The 22,216-nt window shown below is 39.3% G+C and overlaps 1 protein-coding gene across 5 annotated transcripts in view; it reads right to left on the reverse strand.

Moving 5' to 3' along the window:
- SPAG16 (sperm associated antigen 16) overlaps window positions 1–22,216 on the reverse strand; it is a 360,884-nt gene that overhangs the window by 287,477 nt on the left and 51,191 nt on the right. The window lies entirely within an intron of this gene.

The raw sequence follows: 22,216 nt of genomic DNA on the forward strand, positions 1-22,216 counted from the left end.
TAAGCCATTTTTAAGTCTGTGGGGCACTATTACCAATGACAGCACAGAGTAACACAGATTTGAAATGAGCTTTGCCATTTTCAAAAATTACCCCCCTGGGCCCAGTTCTGAGGTAAGAAAAACACCAGTGATGAAGAAACAGAAAAAGAAGGTGCAGCTATACTACTGCAAAGAAAAACCCCTATCTTTGCGTCTAGTTCCTAAGGAGAAGCTCTGCTCTATACACCCATTTTCCTCCCATGAGAAAGCAATGGAATCCCCATGGAGAATAACAAGTGACAAAAGCAACTTTTAACAGTAAAGTTTTACAACACAATTTCCATAAACCAGCTGTTGAAACTGCAGGAGCAGATTTGTGTGGTGCTAGTAGTTACAAGCACTGCTGTTGTTCCAAAACAGATAAAGCCACCTCAGCCCAGCCAAGCTGTATTTTCACTTTTCAAGACTGAAAGACCAAGAGCAGAGCAGCCACTCCCTGTCTGCTCTCCCTGATTGCTCTGTGCACACGTGGCCCTGGCCAGAGGAGCGTCCTGAGGGCTATGCTGGTACCAGACAGCACTCAGGGCTGCCTCACCCTCAATCCCCGTGGTCTTGCACCAGACAGGGCATGGAGATGCAGCTTTAAGCCATCATCTATTACCCAGAAATCCTCACATTTCTGAGTTTTGGCAACAACTGCCATTCACGGATCAAACTCTCCCAGGACATCAGTCTGTCCAACTCTTTTACCATTGCCATGAAGGCATCACTGTACTACACGACGCAGCACAACACCCAGTTTTATTCACACATCATCATTCAAAAGCTGCACAAAAATAATTAAAGATTCTAACTGATTTTCTGTCAATAGAGAACAGCCTAAATGTTTTGTACTGAGTCAAGGTCACCATTCTTTTGTCAAAAATTACTTTGAAGAATAGTAATTTGCTCATAATTATTACACACATGGAGTTACGGAACTGAATTTAGAGAACTGGCACGTTCAACATACAGATGAACTCTCATCATGCCACTTTTTTCCTTAAAACAAATGTTCTCTAATCAAATAAGCCCTTAAAGCATACTTAAAGTAAACTAAGCAATGCTACTTTAGGACTCCAGGAAGGATTACATGGGTCTACACATAAAACTTCCAGACAACATTTTAATGTACACACATCAGCATGAAAGAAAGAAAATACTTTCACCCTGGGACAGTTACATTCCCCAAGCGATGTTCCTCAAGATCACTGTTTCAAGCTGACATTTTACACCTTGTAGTAATTTTGCAGGTCCTCAGGCTTTTTTAACTACAGACAAGTGTAACACCAGCTCAGCAAAACCACCACTCACTTTCACTACAAATATAAACTCTCTGACTGGTGTTCAGAACTTGGGCTCTGGATCACCAGCAACTCCCAAGCTACCTCCATTAGGCCACACTGCAGGTGTATCCACATCTCACCTCCCTGGTTCTCATTTCTAAAGGAGCAACAGAAAAAACAGCTTTGGGTTGAAAGGAAATTGCTGACACCTTGTGCAAAAGGATTTCCACTGGTTTGCTTAATCCTAATGAGTGGAACAACTTTGGAAGCGGTAGCTGGAAAACTACTTCCAGTCAAACATCTAAGCACCACTAAAGTATTAATGCATGTTTTGCCACATTTAGTAATGATCACTTTTTCAAAAGCTGGCCTTCAGTCTGGAAGGAACATTTGTATACCATGCCAGGTCCACAAGTGCCTTTGTGTCTGTCTGATCTATACAACTGTAGCATAGCCTAACATTTGGATCTAACTCAGCTGGATCTCATAGATACAAGAAGAGCAACACTAAAATTTTCATATCTGAAAGATTAGGTAGTCTGGGCATATTATTATAAGCAAGCAAGAAAGGCTGCCTTAAAAATCCATAGAAAGCAACCTTAAATATAGCAGCAAATACAGCAAAACACCTCCCCCCCTTCTGAACCTCATACAAAAAGTGGAGAGCAAAAGGGAGGATAAAACTTTGTTCCCCCACCTCTTTGGAAAACTAAGTGTCAGTCTGAGAAGGAAATCAGCTTAAAGGTGCTTTTTTTAACCAGCCTTCACCCAGTTTTTTTATTATTCTACAGCACACACCAGATTTTGCCACCTTTATTCCTCACACATTGAAATGCCTCAGATACAGAACTCGGGCTGGAGTAAACAGCAGTGACTTTTGTCGAGTTATTACCGATTAACATGCCTACTTCTAAGGAATGTTCATGTTCCCTTTCCTCTTTAATTGGTGTCTTTTTCGTCAGAACATTTAATCTCTGGCCCTTCAGAGTGGCTGTACATGGCTTTATCATCCACTGTTAAGTAATTCCATTCCATGCACTTTCCACTGTTAGGATTGTTCAAAACCAGAAATTTCACCTTTTATGTGACCTTAGCAGATGCGCTTTGGTTATTATTCCCTTAAGCCTTTGAATGTAAAGCACACTCAGGCTCATTTTCATCACTCACCTTTGCAGCAGCTGAAGTGACAGGCTGCTCTTTTAATCCCACAAAAGGCCTTTTTCATGTTTTTATAGACAAAGTCCATGGCACTGACCAAGAAACAAGACTGAAGGAAGAAGCAGAGCTGCCGATCCCCCCGATGGGGTTCCTGTGCTCTGCAGGACCAGGAACTCTGGCTCTGGAGGTCGGGGTTCCCAGCAGGAAAGCCCTGCAGGGCTGATAATTCTGGATGCTGTTTCATGCCACAGGCCTGCTGTACCCTAAATTTTAGTGTACAAATTTTTTCTTCCCTGGCTCACTGCTGCCAAAAGATTGTTAAATGCTAACAGCTTGAAGCATGACTCAGCTTGACTTTTTTTTGGTTTAATTTAAAACAAAATCAAGTAGTTTGAGTCACCTCAAGGTAGGTGAAAATAATTACATTTAGCAGCTGATAAAACCCACATGGTAATTGAATCCAATTTTCAAGAAAATATCAGTGCCACAGATGCTGTATTTATGTTGTAACACCAAAACCTTCAAATACATCTTTATAAGTTTCAGTTTATAGTGTTCCTGCAGTTTTTACTTACTGCATAAAATTTAAAGAATGTTGCATGATGTGAAGGTATGGAAAGGAAACCACATCTCTTCTGTAAGTGAACGCCCATAAATTCAAAATACCCATTTTCAACAGTTAGGAGATGTCAAATGGCAGCTTCAGAAAATTCCAGCTCCAGTCCCTGAAGTAACTGGAAATTAGATGCACTGGTACTGAAATGCAGATTTTGCACATTTACAGCAAAATCCATCATTTCAGATGTAAGCTCTGAAGACATCCAAGATACAGCCACACACGCTGTAGATTTTGAGCCAGCAACTCTGATTAGTTCTCAATCCTAAGACACAAGACAGCAAAGGGAACTAGAAAGAAATTATTTTCAAAACTAAACTTCCACAAGGTATCACTTGACTTCCCTAGTACAGCAACACAATTTTTTACCATGGCGCAAGAAACAGAAATACCTGATTTTTTAAAAAAATAACCCTGAGTGGGTCAACCTGGCATGTTCTGCCAAAAATCTGAAAAAGCCAACATGACATGCTTTTCATCAAAATACATCAATAGAAGCATTCACAGGTCCAGGGCAGAAACTGCTAAAGTTCTTGAAGGTAGGTCACCTTTACTCGCTGGAATTTAGTAAATTGTTTCCTTTCTATTACTTTAAAGTTCTACTTCAGAAAGCTTATAAAAATTCCAGTATTTGAAACATAAAGATACCATTACTTCCAATAAGAATGTGATACCTGTGAAAACACAAGCCCTTCCAGGAGCAGAGGAATATACAAAGACCCATTCCCTACAAATACTAATCTTGTCATTGACTGAAAAGTGACTCTAGTTCCTTCCAAGGTTTCTTACAGCAATAAAAATCACTTAATCCCATGGATCCTCCAGCATCAATAAATGTGGGATTCACAGACCAACCTCTCCCTATTTATGCACTTTACATCATCTCTTTTTTCTCACTAATCTCATTTTTATGTGGCCATTGATTTATAAAGTGAGTGCAGTAACAAATATGTGTAAGTATCACACACATCAAATAATTTCCTAAGTCTCTATTTCTCTGGGAAATAAAATTAGTAAGTATGAATACTGCCAACAGAATCCTATTACTCATCATGAACAAGTTTCTTTCACCTTTCCTCCCAGCTTCTTTCCTTCACTGCTTTCTTGATGGGGGAAGGAAGCCCTTCATAAGGCAAGGCCACACGGCAGAGTAGTGGAAGATCTGTTCATGCTCCATTCCCCAAGTGTAAGAGAAACATAGAAAACCACACTTCAGCTGTAAGAAATGTATTGTGAATTAAGACCAGACTGTGACTTCAATTTAATGCAATTACTCCTTAATTTAATATCCCCTAATCATCATTGCCCTGGGGCTTTTGCCTGTGACTCCATTAATTCTTCCCATCCTATTCTGCTTGGAGTGAACTGAGCAAGGCCATGCTAATGGAGAAGTTGCAATTATTTATTTTGTGCATTTCCTGCTGACTGAGTTTATTGCACCATGCAAGAAATGTCAGCAGGTTTGAATAAAATACTGATAACGGCACGACATAAAGAAAGAAGAGACTGCAGTGCCATCATTTGTCATTGAGGTTTTGCCTTTTGGGTGAGCAGAAAGGCATTAAGCTGTTAAGTGAAAGCATGGCATTACTGAAACCTATCTTCAATTTTCAACCAGAATTGGATGATTTTTCCATTAGTGAAGTATTCCAAATTCCATTTAATTTACTTAACTGTGAAATGTATACAGTCACGTTCTTACTGTTCAATCCAGCAACAGGTGTCAAAAAAGGTCATTATAAACATGTTAAAAAACTTGAATGCACAGAGGTTTACATGAGAAACGGAAAATAAGTGATTTCTCTATAAAAACCTAAATGACACTGTATTTTTTGTACGACTGTGTTATTTAAACACCAGCACTACAAAGAATAATTAATGAAGGAAAGGGTCACACAGCCAAGCTCTGCAGGACCTTTATCCATGTTCTGTAAAACAGTATGAATGAAAACGGAATTTTAAAAAGAAGTTAAAAGGTAAATAAATTTTCACATATCCACTTACTAGCATATGAAATTCATCATCTGAAGCCTAAGGTAACAGTGCTGCAATAGAGTCATAGGACTGGGTCACTCTCTGAGAAGTCATGGGGTTTATAACACACCAGTGTTCTGGCAATCTGTTCCAAACTGCAATTACACTGATTTCTGAGTGCTAGGGAGCACGGCTGGGGTTTATACTCAGTAGCCTTTATGAAACACATCAAGACATCAACATAATCTTATAAAACTCAAAAGCCTCCAACCTAGAAAAGGTAAAGCAAACTCACCCCAACACCTTCACAGGTTAAAATAAAACATGAATTCATAAGAAAGTAAAAAATGTTTACACATATGGAAGGAAAAGAAGAAAAAAAATACATAAAATGTTTAAAGAGATCAATAGAGCAAAAAAGCAAAAGCCAAAGGAGATGTCATCTCAACATGAAAGACTGCTGAAGTGTCAAATGCAGGTCTGAATTTCAAGCACAGCAAAGAGTCCTCAGCTAAAGTGAATTGCTGGCAGAAGTGCACTCTGGTTCTACAAACATAAGTCAATACTAAAATAATAGATTTTAAAAGCAAACAGGAGAAATAAAGACCACAAACATTCTCCTGGTTTTAAATGGCTCTCCATAGCAGATTTCTTTTGTTAGTTGCATTTGTTGTTGATTTTTTACTGAAGAAAAGGATTCTCCTGTATTTGGTCACATATTCAGTCACACAAAGTAAGACTTAAACCAACAAGAAGGGAAGAAACCCAAGGTAATTCCCTGAAGCTTGTCATAGCATTATAAGACTCACCAACACTGGAATTGGCTTACTGCAAATAATCTCTGGTATTTAAAGAGTTTGTAGGTTACAAGTGAGAGAGCAATTCCTAGAGGATTGCATATTCCCAACTCCTACTGACTGATAGAACAAACTCTTCTGCTTCTTAAAGCTGCTGTCACCATCTCAAAAGTAACAGGGACCTGCAAGAGGTCTCCAGGTACAAAACTTGGGATTACTTACATTTTAATGAACTTACATATCAGTAAGTATTACAATGCCTTTATCAAACATTCTTCCCCTCCAAACAAACACTCCCATTATATGGGCAAGATTTTCCTTGCAGAAAGTCTGTACAAATCAGAAAGCAAAACCTAACGTCTGTACAGCCTAAGCCATCTTGTTAACAGGTATTTTATCACCTGAATTTTGTGAGCTTTTCCATTTTCTCAGGACAAGAAGCTGAGATTTCTGAACTCGTGTACCTTTCGTGCCATTTAATTCACATGAGCTCCTAAATGCCTTGAACATCCAATTTTTATAATGAAAGAGCTTTCATCTACCATCCAATCACTGTCCACTAACACTGTTCTATTACTTTCAAATGCAATAAGAAGTGTAAGACACTCCGTGGGGCTTGTAACAGCATAGAATGAAAACCATATTAAAGCTGCTGCCTTTTGACCCAGAAAAAAGTACCCCTTGATTGTCCCTTTCACTTTGGGTAAGAACTGTCAGTCAGTCACTCAGCAAAAGAACACATCACTCAGAAAGCAGCAGGTTTTTGAGACTTGCAAAAGGGTTGGAAACGTGAATTTCACAGCAAATTAACATCTTAAATCAAGCTTAAGACTGGGGTCATTATTTTGAAATCCTTCACTCGACTCAAAGGTTCTGCTGATGGTATGAGTGGGTCACAAAATCAAAGTTAACACACAAATTAAATTCTAAATTTGGTGATAAAAGCTAGACCACAGTTCTAAATTAAAGGAGTAATGAGTGTTACTGACAGCACCAGAGAGGAGCCTCATGTGACTTCATTCCCACCAACGCAGCCTTTGCTGAGCTATCTTTTGTCTAGAAAGGGTAACTTTCAAACGGAAAAGCATCCATCAACGTGTGCTCTAAAGCACAGCAAAAAAAAATAATTTCAAAGGCAGAAAGGGCACAGCAAAGAGCAGCTCCCAGTGTAAAATTAATGCTGAGGTGCTCAAAATCCCCTCAAACCTCTCTCTGTTTTTAATAAGGTGCTTATACTGGCTACGGGCACCTATAGCTCTGCTCCTTGTCCTTCTCTGAGGAACAGCACGATGCTGTCTCAGAACTGGTCTGACCTCAGCAACAGAAGCACTTGATCACAAAGGAAGGATGTGGGCAAATGAAACTCTTCAAGTTCCTCTATCTGTTCAACAGTAGCTTCCCCCAAACAGGACAGACCCAACAAAAACCAACCAACCAACCAAGCCCACAAAACCCCTAAGCAAACACAAAAGGCCATAGAAAGAGGTTTTACCCAACAGAAAAGTCATCAGCAGGTCAAAAGGCAGAAAGAAGAGGGGTGAGTATCTTCAAACGTCATTCTGAGTTAGACTAGAATGGACTGAAATGCATGACACATATCCCATACAAAAACTGGAGTCGTCAAGAATGAAAACCAAACCACCTCTGCAGACTACAAACAGCAAGACTCAGCTAAAAACTTCCATATGACACACAGAGTAGAAGACCAGGAGAACTGATATATCAGCTTGACAATACATAGCAGAAGTAATGAATATAAGCTTGGAAGTATGTTGTAAGATGTGCCTCACAGCACTGCTCAGATAAGGTCTGTGTGTCAAAAATCTGAGCTTACACTACACAACAGATTTCTCCAAAGACAACAGCAATGAGCTACTGCAAGTGATGAGAGCACAGATCAAGGCACAATTACAGTAATGGGGATCATTTTAAAGATCACATCAACAATTCACAATCTATTTAATCACATAACCCCAGAAAGGGTCGGGCTGGAAGGGACCACACTGGCTCATCTGGTCCCACCTCCCTGCTCCAGCAGGGTCACCCCAGAGCCCACAGCACAGGATCATGTCCAGATGGGTCTTCCAGTGAGGAAGTGCTGCAGCCTCTCTGGTCTCTGTTTCACTGTTCAGTCACTGCACAGGAAAAGTTCTTCCTCCTGTCCAGGCAGAACTTGCTGAGCATCAGTTCCTGCCCATTCATTCCTCTTGTGCCATTGCTGGGCCCCACAGAGCAGAGCATTTCTGCAGCCTCCTCTGGCCCTGCTCCAGAAGTTCCATGTCCCTCCTGTCCTGAAGAGCCCAGAGCAGGACACAGCACTCCAGAGGTGCCTCCCAAGGCTGAGCAGAGGGGCAGGATCACTCCCTGACCTGCTGGCAATGCTCTTCCACATGCACCCCAGGACTGCTGAACTGATGGCTGGTAAAGAAAACTAATTCATGCCATGGTTCAAACCAGGCACCTCCCTGCAAAGACATTGATTCAACACAGAGGTCGAAGAAGTCTACATCATTAAATTTCCTAAAAGTGAGGGGGAAAAACCTCAGTTCTCCCAAGCCCAACATAGACCCAGTTTCATGGTCAAAACACCTCCAGTGTCAGTGTGCTCAAAACCAGGGCAGATCCAGTTCCTGTGAGTAAGGTATGAAGGCTCCCAGATGTACAGATAGGGGGAAGACAACCCTTCAAGTGATTCATGGAATGCTTCTCTTCTTGGGAAAATTGTTCCTCTTTGGCTTTATTTTAAAATGTTTCCCTCCCACTTAGTTATTTCTAAATCTTCATGTTATTTAAAAAGTCTTTAATTTATATATTTTGCATAATAAGGGGGAAAAAGTATAAATGGGTGGTTTATCTTTAGCACGCCTCTTGTGAATTTCTGTCCTTCTCACACCAACAGATAATGTCTAAGCTAGTAAACTTTGGCATAATTTAAAATAGTACTCATCTCCAAAGTCTTGCAGATCTCCAGCATTTGGAATGTTATTCTTCAGGGAACCCATTAATTTTCACAAAAAGGTCTCAAAAGGCTGTATTAATTAACAGATCCAAGTAATCTACAAAAACTGAAATACTGCCAAAACCACTCTGCACGTACTCCCAGCTCATTAAAAACGCCAAAATCCTCAGTTTAACATTAAATAATTCCCACAGGACTTACAAAAAAGCTTACACAAGTATGGTATTTAAAAATCATTTTAAATGCTAGGGAAATTTACTATGATTTATTATCACAATTACACATAATAAACCTTTCAGAGCTATGGCTCTAACGTAAGCTATAACTGTTACTGTGTGATAAAGTGCTCCATCAGTATGTCCTTTCCATATGGACTTTGTGCTCCCATTCCCCCCTTCCCTGCTTTTTAGAGAGCATTTTGTTCAATCTGTCTAAATTACTACAGAAACAGAGTCAGCCTTACACCATGACTGATCTAAAGAGGATGAAGAGCTCAAGAAGTGATATTAAAGGATGGTAAAATCCAACCCTAAGGAGATGAGGAAGCAAACAAGGGCAAGTAGTGCATTGTTTAAACATTGCTGAGGACACTCATGGATTAGAAATTATTTGTAAAGACTTGGCACCTAGCGTTTAACTCATCAAAAAATGCCCTCAGAAAGTTTCAGCGACTATCCAGGTTATGCCACCACAGTCCCATCTTTGTTCTACTCAATCTGTACCAACTGACATATTTTATTCTGTCTTCTCCTCCTTTGTCCTTCTCCCCACTTGCCTCCTAGGACAACCCAGTTCCATTTGTGTCCAAAGTCCCCAACTGCAAGGTCACAGAATTCTAACCTCAAGGCAAATTCAGGCACAAAACCAAGCAGTTTTATTTCCCAATGTGTCAAAGATAAAACATGCCTTCTTTTCAAGCAAAAAGCCAGCCAACCAAACAAAAATAAACCTGGAGACTTAAAATCCTTGAATACTCCCACAACATTACATTCAACTTTCTATTTCTTGGACTCTCTTGGGACCTCACTTTTCTATAAAGTATTTGCAGTACCTCTTTATCTACCTTTGAAAAGTCTTTGTGTTTGTCCTTTCCCCAAATGTACACTTCAACTTGCATAATGGAACTATAATGGCAGAAGTGCAGACCTTGGCACAGATACTCACATGAAAAGCATGTTGAAGCACTTCATTGTCTGGTAAGTTTGAAGCCCACAGAGTATCACACATGTTGCAGTGCTCCATTATGTCAGGATCGACACACAATGTGCTGTACAATATGGAATACCTCAAATGCCTGAACCATCCGCCACAGTGGTTTTTGCTATATAACCACATGCAACACAAAATGGGGTTGAAGGACATTTCGGTATCAAAGGCACCAGTTTTCATGTAAGCAGTGCTAGCCCATATGTCATTATTAGCTAGTGAATTAAGTCAGTCCCCGAAAACTATTAAAGCAAGCATTACTGCTTCATTTTTTGAGGCACACTGAGTTCCATGGATGTTTCCTTGCCACTAGATCAGGATACAGCATTAAAACAACGTATTTTGTTTTTATTTTTGCCCTGAATGCTCAGAAACGCAGGGAAGTCAGTTTTAGACAGGAAACTCTCCCTCATCTCAGTGGCCATCAATCTTCCTTCATTTACTGTTGTCTCATTTGTCCTTCCCCTGCCACTGTCTCTCTCCTGAGAGGTAACTGATCCATTTAAGCACTGTTCACAGCACAGAAAGAATTTTTTGGCCTCCCTGCCTCCCACAAACGCCAGCCAGGAACAACGCAGTTACTACTGTGGAGTATCTGAAGGATGCTACATAATTCCCATCTCTGGAAGTGTCCAAGGCCAGGTTGGACAGGGCTCGGAGCAACCTGGGATAGTGGAAGGTTCCCTGTCCATGGCAGGGGTTGGAACAAGATGAGCTTTAAGGTCCCTTCCAACCCAAACCATTCTGTGATTCTATGATATGAATCTAGCTTGAAAAACTACACAAACGACACTAGAAAAATTTCCGATCATGTAAAACAAGTAGTGCTGCTCATTTCTGCCTGATGGTACTTTTGCTTTTGAAAGTAGTGACATAAATATGCACATATTTTACTAAGACATTTGTATAAGAAGACTGTGTTAAAATAGCAGTGCTTGGAGAAGCACTATAGCATTTGGCAGCATCAATTCCCGTAAAGGTTTACTGAACATCTTACAGTTGTCTCAGAAGTTGATTTACAGTTGGTTAACAGAATTATGAGGCTTGATTTCCCAGTACTTTCAATCCATAACTCAAACATAAGAAAAACCAAACAAATGCCAAACAGAAGCATGGGGACTTCATTGATTCTAAGTTTAAAAACTCAAACATATTTCAATTCAAAGAAGCTCAAAAAGAAACTGCAACTACTCTACAAAAGAGATCAATAAATAAATCTGAATGGGTTCATTTGCTGGGGCTACACGAGGGATACCACACACCATTTAATAGCAATTTCATTATATCAAAATCCAGCATTGCCACAATGAGCAGGAAAACAAGAGAAGCAACACACTGACCCTAACCCGCATTACCCAAACACCAAGAAAAAAGGACAAAATTTTAACTGGTAGCAAAAAACCAACTGCGAACCAGAAGAGGGTGTTAAAAAACAATCGGCATTCATACATCCACAAAATAATTTAGAATTATGGAATCATTAAGGTTGGAAAAGACCTCTAAGATCAAGTCCAACATCAACCCAGCACTGTCAAGGCCACCACTACACCATGTCTCCAAGTACCACATCCACACATCTTTTAAAGGGAGATAGTGATGGTGTGGGATGGTGACTCCACCAGTTCTCTGTCCAGTGCATGACAACCTTTCAATAAAGGAAGTTCCCCTCACAGGAAAGCACAGGTTTGCCCTTTTTAATACAAGAAATTAGTGGAAAATATTCAAAATAACCTCTATTTCTGAATGAATTTTAAAATCAGAGTATTAAAAAAAAGCAAGATAAAAAACACTGTCTGCAGCTATATGGACAACTATAAACTATAAATTTTAATAAAACAAACTTGTTTTGTTTTGGACACCCTGTGCCTAAAACATGCCATTTCACACACAGATGGTTTTATTTTTAAGGAAAAAAACAAACCCAAACAAATATCAACAGAAGCTCAGTCTGGAAATAGCACTGATAAATGTAGAAACAGTTTCCAACGTTGCAGTCCATTAACTTCCATGACTCTGAGCTCTCACAAGGAAACAAGGATGATCACAACCTTAGACAGACGTTCACCTGGGTAATGTTTTTATTTCAAATGCCAACATTTACATCCCAGAGCCTGGAAATTGCAATCTCCATCAGTTTTGTTTTGATTATAAGTTAGAGTTATAAATCTAATTGTTTTGAAACAAGGAAAGAAAGAGATCCAAGAAAATCTGACAAGTATTATTCTAGCATTTAGTATCAATTAGTGTAAAATCAAAATCAAGACGTTCTTTTGTCTGGCTTGACAGAAGCAGCTTGTAATTCACTTACCTCATCTGCTCTAAATTGATAATAGAAAAATCTTAACATGAATTTAATGATTTAGTTTAAGACTGAACTGAAAACTCCACAGATTTTCAAATTTTAGCAACATCCACAATTGGGATGAAGTTCTCAGAAAATGCTGAGCATCCCCAAGGAAATGTAGTCATTTTGTCTGAGTCTCTACAGGAGAACTGGTCTCTTCTGCAATATGGATGTTTGTTTATACACCTGCAGAGCAGCTGCTGAAAGCTGGATCTGAATTGGAATTTGAGCACTTATGTGATACAGAAAGTTTGTCCCTGAAGTCAAGCACAGCCCCTGAAAATTTGTGCATTAGTGAAAATATTCAAGTAATATTATTACTGCTATACATCTGCTCCCTTTCACAGCTCCCAAATCCCTAGTTAGGGATCCCTTACTCCTTAGCTGATCTGCACAGAACTTAGTGCAGGCAGAAAACCACAAACCAACATGATCTAATTATGGTGCTCACATGGTTTTACACCAGTCCTAATTAATTATAACAGCAGCAATTAAAGTCTATCCAGTGAATAAACCCATAACCATAGCTCACCACTGCTGTGCACCTTCCAGCAGTTCCTAAGGACTTGCGCCAGAGCACAAGGACACACCCTCCTGGCATCCAGGAGGAACAGAACAAAAGCACCACTACAGACATTGCACAGCCTCTGGGTTTTACGGCATCTCCATCAAAACCAAGGGTTAAAACTCTGTCACTGAATTCCTGGTACTGGTATGCCATTCCAAGCTCTGTTAACTATAGCAAGAAATAGGTATCCTGGCCTAAAACACTGCTAGAAAAATGAGTATCAGGTACAGAAGTGAAGCTACTGGAAAGTTTTTTTTTTAATAAAGGCAGACATTGGCAAAGCACTCCAAATATAAAGGATTTTCTATTGCTTGATTTCTTGACCAATTCTATTTGGACTTTTTTTTTGTGCTGGAAATTCTCCAGGGAGATAGTTCTGAAAGATTAAGAACTGAAATCACAAGTAGAGGAACATGGAGAGAATTGTGGTGGGAACAGGCCAACAAACCTCTAAAATTCAGCTTCAGCATTTCAAGGGAAACCCACAGGAATTCACTCTCTTCCCATGGGACTTGAACATGCTTTTCAACATTTTTAAAACTTCACCTTTCAAACTGAGTTCAAGTTTTACTTTTTCTGTCAATCCTGTCATTTGCATAGCTCCAAGTGTGTCGCTACTGACGTTTTCAGAATTTACCATGAAGAAAATACCGAAATCAGAATGGAATAAACTGGAAATCATCACTAGAAGGGTCGGTATCATTCTTGTGGTTTTCACAGGTATTTCTCCTTATTGCTCTTTTGTACTTAGGAACTTTTATTCAACAATGCAGCAAGTCTGTCCACAATCTAATAATTCCTTTCCTTCTGGCCAGCTGTGCAGTTACTCACTCAAACAAGAGTAAATACACCTACTTCTTTCTTAAATTTCTTACATTTGTCTTGTTTTCTTTCAGAGACACTGCAGCTACTATAGTTCAAGTGCTACGCTCACTTTAATAATTGAAAATCTCACTTAAAAATATTTATATAGCAGAAAATCAACAGAGGATTTTTTTTTAAACTGCAGCTATTAACATCCTGGAAGATAAAGCACTGATATGAGATTTCCCAAACCACAGGGATTAGGAAATAGAGCTACACAAATGGAAACTGCCACCTTTATGAACCTCTGTGTTAGTGTTGTACCTCTAAATCACTGCAATCATAAATACCCGAAACCTTCAGTGATTTTACATCTGGGTTATGGAACTGGTCTACAAACGAGTGGCAGGTGATTTCAGTTTCCATTACCCCAAACAATAAAGAATCATTAGTACAGCAGGTTTGTAATACATGCACAACTTATCATAGGCCAGACTGAGAATAAGGGAAGATCACAAGCATTAATAGGTCAATTTACAATTTCTACAAGACAGTATCAATCAAAGAATGAAAAGTGCCTTATGGTATTAATTGCAATGTATTAAATGCTTTGGCAAATAAAATTTCTCATTAAAACACAGCAAGAGCAACCTTACATATTCCTTCAAATGATTTTTGGACACTATGCATTATTCTTGTATTTATGTAAGTTACTTCTATTTAGAATATATTTTTAATTTGGCCTTATATTTTTATTAGGTTCCTCTTCCTTCTTCTCTACCACAACATATTATGCCCTGAACACTCTCTGGTTCTCAGAAAAACCACTCCACAACGCTCCTCACCCTCCCAGAAAACAAACTACTTATCTATGGGCTTATCTATGGGCTAATTGTATACATACCTTGCTTACAAACTCTATTTTGTAAAAAATTTACTTTTCCCAAAGATATGTATTTCTTTATGTGTAAAAATTCATTGCTAAATACCAAAAAATGTAAAAACTGGTGTATGAAATCAAAACCATCCTAAAGAAAGTACTTGTTTCTTGACAAATAGTAGCTCTGAATGTGTGTTAAATATATAATAAAAATGTAAATGGCTTTTCAATTTACAAGAAAAATTCAGTATTGCAACTTCAATGAGGATCTTTTTGTGGATAATTATTTAGAATTGTATCAAAGTGAAAGAAGTGTCATGACATGTATTAGTCACCTTCTAGAAATCCTAAAGTTTAGCCTTTTTCCTTTCTAAAAAAATAAAACATTTACGAAAACTCCCATGATATTAATTCCCTCATGAAAATTAGTATCTTTTTAAAGTTCACAAATATACTTCATTTCAAGAAAATCTCAACATCTTGTTGACACTTCATGAGATATATTTAAAAGCTAACTTATTTTCAAACTGTCTTTAGTTAGTGTATCAGCCCATGTGACAAGTGTCAAAACCATTTCTTTTATTTTTGCTAAAATACTTCTGTTCAATATAGAATTACAGAATTATAGAACATCCTGAGTTGGACGAGACCCACCAGGATCCTCCATCCCAGCTCCTGGCCCTGCCCAGGACACCCCAACAATCCCACCCTGTGCCTGAGAGCGTTGCTCACGTCAATTAAATACTGAGGTTTCACTGCATTTGGAGCCCAGAATAGTCAGATCACCACAGGGTGATTGCTTTCAGTTAAACACTTATCAGAAAATTACTAACCCAATCTCTTCAACCCTTTTCTGTCTACAGACTATTGGGAATAACAAGAAAAAGCCAAGCAATTTAGCAGAGCTGACAGCGTCCAGGCATCTCACCTTTTGCTCTATGGAGAATACACAAAAGCCTCAATAAAGTTACAACCATGTCTTTTTACAATTATTTTTTTTGCAAACAAGTACTTCTTCTGCGAAATCTGCTCAACAACTATGAAGATAGCTAGTAAAAAGAAAATATATTGTATGCCTTCCCTCTGTTGACCCTGCCTAAAAATTGTCCTTTTTTTCCGGTAAAGATGCTTGTTCACTAATAAAATTACAGAGATACCCAGCTCTTTTCATGTGTGCACCATAAAAACACAACATGCCCTGAGATTATCCCTCAGATTAATGCTGCTAGGGGTTCAAAGTGCCTGTTCCAGCCACAGCCAAGGCCTTCCCTCAGGAGCCATTGCTCGTGGCCAGAGCTGCACACAGAGCTAACGAGAAACAGAAAGGCTTCTAAAGTCTCTGACACCCCAAAGCTTCAGAGGTGAACAGGAAGGCACATTTACCAGGGAAACAGCCTGTGGGGGAAGAGGGAAAGGTGGAGCCAAGGGAACCATTCACTTCCCTTCTTATTGCTCTGTTAGACAGAAAAAGCTCCAAAGGAGGGTGAGAGGGTCAGAGCCAGGAGCTCTGCATTCCTACTGCCACAGCAGAAAGGCCTCTCAGAGCTTAGCCAAGTGTGATCCACACAGCTCTCACTGATTATTCACGGCAAGCTCACTTTTCCTCTCTATTAAACTGCATTACAGGGAGCTAAACTACACCTGACATTTTCCTCTTGAGTGCTCCCTCCACATAAACTGTGCCCAAGCTGAGCCTGTACAATAAGTCCATGGAACAATCTCTCCATTACAACATGGGCCTTAATGCAGACAGAAGTTAAGAACTTGACTGGTATAGAAAACAGTGATACTCTTGACATCAAGGGTCAAAGCACTGAACTGTGACTCAGAAGACATGAATTTAATTTCTGGATCTTCCACTCAGGCAATCTTGCAGGAATGATTTCACAATGATGTCTCACAGGACTGCTGGGGACATAAGGACATGCACGAGGCTGGCAGGGCACACACACAGTGTATTCTTCCCAACCTCTGCAAGTGATGTGGAGTGTACCCACACTTGCAGGCTTTAGGGTTATTTGTCAGTTGTTCTTTGCAGAAGGGTAAGAACTTCATGAGCAGTTTAAACATACATTCATACTACTCATAAAGGCCAGTCATGGGGGGAAAAAAGGCATTAATGCAAGAATTTTTCAAAGGAAAGTACTTGAATTTTCTATATTGCAAAGAGAGATATAAAAATTTTATTAAAAACATTAATTTGATGCTAAAATACTTGACAGGTTTACCTGGGAAAGTTAAGTGTTTAAAACATCACAAAAAACCCTTACTGCAAGTGTACAGACTGATCTGCCAGAGTGACCCAGGCTGAGCTGCTGGGTTTTTTCCCTTGTGTCATGGAAAATGCACCAAGTGACTTGTTAATTTTGCATTTAACCATCTCTAACATTAGTTTCTTCAAATATATTCAAAGGATGATCAAATGGAGGGATGAAAATAAAACATGAGAATTAGGAATTTCTTGTCATATATACAAGGAGACAAAGATTAACCCAAGCTTCCACTCATATTGCTTTTATTTTTGAAAAGCCACAGAACTTGAGTATTTCAAAAGAGGCCAAATTGAGTATTTGAATATTTCACCACACATAAAAATCTAATCCTGCAACTCACTGTCTACACTTCTTCAGCAGATGTGAAAATTAATAGCACATCTATACTTGTGTTATTAATTTATACACACTAATTTATGGGCACCTTTCAGCATCCTCTCTTCAATATTTGTGCACACTGATGGATGAGATCTGCCCCGAACTTTCTCTTCTCCTGGCTGAGAAGCCCCAGCTCTCTCTGACTTTCCTCATACGAGAGATGCCTGTATGTCATATTCCTTTAAAAGCAGGTATAATTTCTGTAGGAAAATTAAGCAGCAGCTCATGTTGCTAATGCAAATCTCCAATTCACTCTGGCTACTCATGCAAGAAATCAGCACATGATGGCACAATTAAAAAGTTTTACTGTTAATGGGAAAATGTAATTTCATTTAAAAAAATCTTTTCTAATGCCCTAGGAGGCAAGAAGAGGATTTAAATAATTAGTAAGGATTTTTTCACCTCAGTAAATTCTTCAACAGGAAATCTCCTCATGAACTTTGGACTTTGAATCCTCTTTTCTGCCTTGTGTTACACAAGGACACAAAGATTAATATGACTGATCACCTCTTGGTAGACAGACCCTATTTTGCTTGGCATTGTTCAGACACAGAATCAAATGACATTACTTCACCAGCTCTAAGGCAACAGAGAGATGGAAACATATGGGCAGAACACAGGAAAAAGGGAGAGAACATTTGTCAGTCTGACAGGCAGCAGTCTCAGCAAACCATCAGGGTGACTGTTGTCAGAACTCTACAGGCATCACAGGGAAGAATATCGAGGGTAGTGACAAGACAGACCATGACAAAGCTGCTCTGAGATGTTAATGCAGAGCTCTTGGCAAATAGGAGCAGCAACAAAAAGAACTATCAAGATGTTTGCTTGAAAGTCATCTGTGCTACTTTTGCTACTTCGTTTACACACAACACAGTTTCAGTGTCCTGCTCTTCCCACAGGTAACTCTAAGAAAGCCAGAGTTTGGGAATGAAAAAGGAACCCGGGAGTTATGTCTAGAAAGGACCAAAACATAGTACAGAGCAGGTGTGAAATCTGACTGAGAGAACAAAACACCTTGTTCTTCCCACACTGCCAACTTCCCTGTGCCCTGCTGGGGTTCCTTCCCCCTGCCACGTGGTCCTGGGAGAGGGGCCCCGGGGTAGAGGCAGGACATATGGGGTTTCCCTACTCCCTGGTCAACCTCGTTCCCCCTTGGCTGTTTTGTGTTCCTCTGCCCAGGAAGGACCCTCTGGTCCCGTGATTGTTCAGTTCCTGGCCAAGTGGAAAAACAAACATCTCTGAAAATATCTACCAAGAATCAGTCCATATAATCTTTTCCACGGGCCTCCTTGTCTGATACATGTGTTGCAAGAATCCCCACTACAACAGTGCCCCACCACCTTACCAAGTAAATGGAAAACCTGGAACTCTGAAAGACAGTGCACACCAATACCACCCATTTTACAGCAAACTTCAGGCTATAATCTATTTCAAAAGAATTTCTTCATGTCAACACTCAAAGGACTCTCTTCCCTTCAAAGCTGGCTCCTCTGTGTGTTGTGGGTGTGCATCTGTGTGCACATATGTGCCCAAGTGTTAAGGAGAAAAAGTGGTAAATGTGAACTAAAGAGGGAGAGTCCAGGGTTCTGCAGTACTTTCTTACCTCCACCTCTTGGCACAAGGCTCTACAAAGATTGTACCTTTAATTGCAATTACACGATTTTATGCTGCAAGTCAATTTGCATGGTTCCCAAGGAGATAAGTTTTCAAAATCTTCTCTGGAATCCACTGATAAAAAATTGGGGAAACTAGTATAGTAAGATAGAATGATGAATTAAACCGTATTGAAAAGTTATCTTTTACTTGGCCAATCAGGAAAAGCAAGATAATCACTAAACATTTTGTATTTGCTTTTCTTTACTATTATCTCCACCTTCCCATTTTTATTGTGCTTAGGCAGAGCATCAGCAATTTTCTATCTTTTTCTTTTACAAACTATCAAATAAGGATAAAGGATTTGAGAACATCAGGTTACATGTAAACAAGAACAATATACATTTCCTATTTATGCAAGTACACTTAGTAGGTAAAAGATCCATTTGAATCATAGAATCTCTAAGTTTGGAAAAGACCTCTAAAGATCAGCAAGTCCAACCCAGCTCCACTGTGGTTCATCACTACTCCATGTCCCCAAGTGCTACATCTACACTCCTTTTGAACACTTCCAGGGACACTTCCAGTGATACCACCACTGCCCTGGGCAACCTGTGCCAGTGCCTGACCACCCTGTCAGTGAAGAAATTTTTTCTAATACCTAATGCAAACGTCTCCTGGCACCTATATTAGGCCATCTATTTACAAATTCTATGGCACTTCTGACTGTGAGTAATTGCATCAACGCAGAGACTGCCAATGATAAACAGGAAATAAGATTTAAATGGAGGAGGTGTAACCTCCATTTGGGGGGGGAGGGGGGGCGGCAGGAAAGAAGGCAGGGAGGAAGGCAGGCAGGGAGGAAGGCAGGCAGGGAGGAAAGACCATGACATCTTTAAAAATTACCAAAAAAGGCAAGATGATTACTGCTTATTTTTTCAGTTTCATCTTGGGTAATCATCTCTCCACAATAATATCTGGCATTTTCCTGGTTTCCAACGCTGTGCTAAACATTCAAAATGCACTGAACACTGTTTGTGTATGCATCTTTCTCTTCCCAAGTGAAAACAAGATAAACCACGACAAATGTAGCATTGCATGTGGTGACTGCAGAGGTACTTTCCGTGGGAAACCATACAAAAGGTTACAGCAAAGATGCAGAAAGCAAGTGAGGGGAAAGTGGACAAGTAAGATTAGGAAGATCCTTTAGCCACTGTAGAGCTTATTACTGTGCTTCTTGTAGGCACAGTAAGATTCACCAGGATATTTAAAAGGACACTGGAGCAATGTGAATTTAATGCAGAAAAAGGAATGCCCATGTGATGATTTGAAAAGTGGGAATCATTCTGCTTAGCAGCAAATAAACATGGTTTCCCAAGGGTTTTTCCTCCCCCTCCACTAACATGCATGTCAATGAATACTGATGAAGGTCTGAAGAACTAATCTATGTGAGCTTGTGTAAACTGTCAATTTGGATTTGCAGGTGCTCCAGTTCCTAAGGAAATGTTAAAGAACCCAGTAATACCCATACACAAACCAGATTCTGTTCTGTCCTTTTGATATACTCGTTCTGGTGAGAAAAATCTGGTCTCATAAGTCAACAGAATGTTTTCCATCTATCCTATGAACTACAAGAAAAAATTAATTTTCATCTAGTGCATATGGATTTTCCCTTGTGTCTGTAAACTCAGACAGACAATTATAGTTACTCGAAATACATTTAGTGAAAGTTCAGAATTTCTTTAGCTGGGCTATTTTTACTTAATTCCCTACACAGATAATTTAATCTAAGTCATTCTTCTCTGAAAAATCTTGATTAATGCATTTAATAACCTCTTGGAAAACCAGATTCAGAACTGAATAGCTGCTGTGTCAAACTAAAAACCCAGGCTCTGTGTGCATTACCTGTGTGCCTTGAGACTGGATCCTATAGCATCTAATGAGGTATGAGCTCCATTTGCAGCTCTTCCCCCAAAAAATTTGCAACTTCTCTTTTCTCTGAGTTCTCAGTCACCTGCAGCCACCACAGTCCTAAAAGTGACCTTTTCTTCAACAGAAATCTGTTCTCTTGAAACACATGGGAGCCTGAGGACTTCCTGAGTCTGTTGTTCCTCTGTCAAACTTGCTTGAAATTGAGTAGGGTGTTAAAAAAAATACTTGTAGGAAACACTGTCAAAAAAAGGCAAAGCAGGCTACCACAGAGCCTTTAGCATTAACAAGAAAAACAAGACAGACTCTCTTTTCCATCACTTAAAAAGGCTGATTTGAAGTAGCAGTATTCAGATAGGAAAAAAAATTTTATTAATTGAAATATTATTTTGTGTATTATTTTAAGTGGGTTTTTTTCAGACACAGAAAGATGTGTAGAAACTGCCCCCACCATGTACACAGAGGCTTTTTTAAGCAAATGAAAAGTTCAGTTGGTTTGTTTACATTGTTTCAACCACACCTTAAAATTCTTTTGTTCTTTACTTGCTTTTATATAACCACATTTTTAAAAGAAGCATTTCAGTTAATTTCAGAGCATTATCCCAGACTCTCATTTTCTTTAAAGGAACATCTTTACATGAAAGTCAATGTCATATTTTCAGTATATAAAATTAAATACACATCCTCTCTGCCAGCTTTCTTTCAGTGTAGTTGCTGTTTCTTCAAGCAAGTTCTGAAGTGTTTCCAAATAAGTTTAAAGACATCCAATTTATTTTCATTTTAGAAAATTGCTTGCTGAAGTGGCACTGTGTCCTTAAGGTGTGATATCCAGCTATCACTTGCAAAAAATACTTAGAATTTCCCAGCACATTAAGTATCTCTGCTAGCAATAACTAGAAGCACTGGATACAAGGATCTACAGAAATGATATAAAACTGTAATTCAAGAAAGATAAAGAAAACAAGGAAAAGTTTTACATGACCATATTTACCTGTTGTTGTTCAGCTTCAAAATAATGGAAAAACTTTGTTAGAGATGTCCTTTCCTGACTAGATCAGAGCTTCTAATACTTTCAATTACATATTAAATAGTTTAAGATTCACAAGTGTTTGTAACAACATTCAGAAGTACTTTGCATCCCAAACTTGGCTTTCTCTACAGGTAGAGGCAGACTTAACAAGGCAAACAATAACAAGGGAATGATGACTTGAGCCTTGCCTTCTGCAGCCCGTGATACAGGAACAGCACGTGCTGCTACAGGCTGGAAGGGTCACAGTTGGATGTTTATTCCACCTGATTCACCGAAAATCTTCCCCAGTGTGGAATTGTATTCCTTCTCCAGACTGGTTTTCTTTCTGGTTTGTATTTTTTTAAACACACACTATTCACAAACCTGGTGTCCTTCAGAGAAGCCAAAGAACCCACTAATATTT

This window comes from Corvus moneduloides, chromosome 7, assembly GCF_009650955.1.
Source record: "Corvus moneduloides isolate bCorMon1 chromosome 7, bCorMon1.pri, whole genome shotgun sequence".
NCBI lineage: Eukaryota > Metazoa > Chordata > Aves > Passeriformes > Corvidae > Corvus > Corvus moneduloides.